Genomic DNA, 3,910 nt, shown 5'->3' on the forward strand with positions numbered 1-3,910 from the left:
CCAATTCAACTTTACTGGACTTTATTCTGTCTTCTAGACCACAGAGCAGCATCTGACAGAGCTGAACATTTCTTAAAAGAATTCTGAGTAAATCACATGCTTGATACCCAGCCCCCTAAAAAAAATGACAAACCTCGCTCACCCCTCTGCCTCATCTGTGTAGCTGTAACCACTTTTTATTAGTGTTGGATTATCTGATCATTCTTTCTTCAAACACTCATTTATCAGTGTCCTTTGCTGGCTCTCATTTACCTGACCTGACCCATTGCCAGGTTTCTCCAAGTGACTTATCTGGTTCCATAGTTTAAAATACTAGCATGGATTTGTACTTCCGGTCCTGAGCTCTAGATTAGTATTCCTAATAAAGTACCACCTGGACGATTCCCAAGCATCTCAAATTTAACATGTTCTTTTTAACCCAGCCTCATCCCTCTTCCTCTTCTGGTAACACATCCAGTCCTCCCCAAACCCTCCCTCTCCCGGTGCTTGGCACAACCATCCACCCAGTTACCACACAGAGAAGCACAGCTATCCCTGACTCCTCACATCTAATTCAGGCCCCAGTACTCTTCCAAATATATTTAGCATCCACCCACTCACGGCTCTCCACTTTTGCTACCATCTGGATCAGGCCATCTTCATGTCTCCATTTCTATTCTTGCCCCTTCAATTCATCCTTCACATATGAGCAAGAGTGAACTTCATATAAATCATATTACTCCCTACCTGAAACTGGAGAATGACTTCCTATTGCTCTCAGATAAAATTCAAACTAATTTACATAGCCTGGAAAACTACATAACCTCAACCACACATGTGTTTCCTACCTAACCTCGTATCACGGTATTACAGGTGTACCGTGCCAGAGTCTCAAACAGGCAGACAGCCACATTCATTCTCTCTCAGACCCTTTGTTGTTTCCTTTTTAAGATTTATTATACTGTGTTTATTCTTTCACTTCTGTGTTTATGTTTCTATCAGGCTTCTGACAAGAGTATCTGTTTGTCTTTGTTTCCCACTGTTTTCCCCAGAACCTAGGACACAGGTATTTTGTTCAATGATTGGATGAATGAACAGATGTCAATGCAAAATGATCTTTCCATACAAAGACGTAAGCACTAGAAGACATCCCTAAAAAGCAAACCCCCAGATTTTAATTCTCAAATTCCGTGTTATGGCTTACCCAGATAATGCTGTGGAGAAAGGGAAAAATCCTTCCTCCCTCCGGTTCCTTTTGGCTGGCTGAGGAATCAAATCAATGAGACAGATAGACGAGAGAAAATCAAATTTAACTCCCCAGGCACGGGAAGCCCAACTACATCACAGAGTTCCCGCGCACACGAGGGATCCAGAGACAGAAAGGGAAAATGCCGTATGTACGTCATTGTGAGCTTAGCATGAGACTGTCTGAGAGACTTTGAGACGGAGGTGACCCGTTAAGCTGTGCCCAGATATGTGATTCATGCTTACTGTTTTTTAAAGCCACCATGTTTCAGGGTAATTTGGTACACAGCAATAGGCAACATATATAAAGGACTTGACTTAGCAATGCTGTTGCGCTGTGCTCTTCACAACAGCCAGATTATCAAGTCTCTCGATCAAAATGTGTATACCTCTTAAGCAGAAGTTTTGAGGCAGGCAGGGCTAACACAAAGCACATTGGACTTGGAGTCAAGGTTCACAATTGACTCTCGGCTTTCACATCTGCCTTAAATAACATCATTAAGTCTCTTCAAATTTTGAACTTCGGTTTGCTCATCAGTGAAATAAGGATTTTTGACTCCACAATGTTCTCATATTGTACTAAAAGCCTTTTCTTACATCCACTATACTCTCATTGTCTTATCTCCTGAAATACCGATGAAACAAAAGTCAAAGTTCTTACTGTGAAGAATGTTGTCGAGTGGGGAAACCTGAGTAAGAATAAGACATTCAGCTAAAATATGCGACCCTATGTCAATGTTTGTTTGTGAAGTTTGATGGAATACGTTACTAAAGGAAGAATTTAAATAGGATTTAGCATCATAACAAGAATGTTAAATGCCGAAAGAGAAAGAGGCAAGTCAGCTGACAGGATGGCAGTAATAAAGGCACAGAAGTGAGATGTTGTATGAGGTTATTTACAGAGCACTGAGATGATGTGATGGGCGAGAGTGAGTCTCGGTTAATAATGAGAAATGAAGAAAATACTGGAGAAAGATTATTCAGCTTTGCCAAAAATTTTACTGGATGTGGCATTGCTGCTACATATTCATAAGTCAGAAGAAAATCCATTAGCCACAGAATGGGATGGGACAACGTAAATTGAAGTACGAACTGGCATTTTGAAAATACATAATGAAATGTAATAACTGGCTGTGTCAAAGTCTGTCTAGAGTCAACAGTGAAAAATACAGAAATATCAGAGTAATATTGTAATTTTTGCAGTATTCTATCATTTTACTTCCTTTTTAAAGAATTACCCTAAATGCTGAGGCAATATGAAGCATACCTGGCTATTTGCCTTCATTTTAGTTATTACAAAGCATTAAAGGGCATACTCATCACCATTTTATTTGTGCTTTGGAAATCATGATATCCTCATCCCATCCTGTCACATCAGGACTTCCCTGAAGGATACCAGGACAGAAGAAAGTTACTTCTTAGTCACATTCTTCTTGTATAGTGGTAATTCCTTAATTTTTCTCACTCTTTTTGTTATTGTTGTTGATGTTGTTCATGCCATTATATCTTCTCTTCCTGACTAAGCTGACAGACTGTGTGTAGTACTGGTCATCGGTCACATGTTTCCAGCTCATTGCCACTTTATCTGAGTTCCCTCTTCCAGGAGCAGTATTTCCACAGACGTGCCTAACGGCGGTGATGCTCAGTTATAAATCCCCCACTCTGTGTTCTCCCTGCAGTGGATATCTCCATCCATTACAACCAGTTTCAGGGTTTGGACCTGAGCATGGGTATTCCTAGTGGCATTTCGGTATTTCTTTTCCATGCAGAAATATGAGCATTTCCTTTCTCTTTAAATAAAAAGATTACAAATAAGCAATGAATAACTATCTCCACATCCTCCACCAGGGTAAAGGAACCAGAGGGCCAGAGCTAATAAATAACTCATCATGTTGGTTTCTGACTTGGTCTCCACACTACTAGGCAATTTCCCCAACCTGGCAGATGGAAATAATTCAACATTGTGTTTAATAAGATAAACACCAGAGGAAGAAATCTTTTTTTTTTTAATAAAGGGGAAATAAGGATGAAAATAAAAATTAGAATAATTATGCATTTTTTTTTTTTTTTTAGAAATAAGGTGATAAATACTCATATTCCTTCCCATGACATGAGACACATGCAGGAACCACTGCCAATTAGCCTGGAGTGAAGGGAGATTAAAAGTATCAATATGTATCAGAAAGGCATGTGCAAAGCCCACTTTCCTGTTGAGCAGGGTCCCTGGTGAATGGTTTTCTTCCTTTGGGGGCCTTGCTTTGCCCAAATCATTTATTTCACCGTTTACTTGGTTACTGAATTGAATGCATTCCATTAGATTGCTATAAAAAGCATGCCTAGGATTAAATACCCTTTCTTAGCAGCTGAGACTTTCACATTGTTTACTGGAATAGGGTGGCAAAAACTGCTCAATTAAAATTCTCTGCATACTCAGACGAATACCCCTTGTTAAAAAGGATTTTACCAGTCCCCCTCAGGAAATGTGAAAGAAAGCAATCAAAAAGGTTTACAGCAACCACATTAGGGGAAGATAAAATCAGAGCTGAGAGGCAAATCACCCTTTCCAACCTAAAATATGGGAGCATATTTTGAAATACTACCTGATGTGTCATCCACATAAACTGGAGGGAGGAAGAGGTCTATGAGGTATAATGACATAATGTTCCATAAATAACCACGTTTTGGG

Source organism: Furipterus horrens, unplaced genomic scaffold (assembly GCF_987537825.1).
Source record: "Furipterus horrens unplaced genomic scaffold, mFurHor1.1.pri manual_scaffold_11, whole genome shotgun sequence".
Taxonomy (NCBI): Eukaryota; Metazoa; Chordata; class Mammalia; order Chiroptera; family Furipteridae; genus Furipterus; species Furipterus horrens.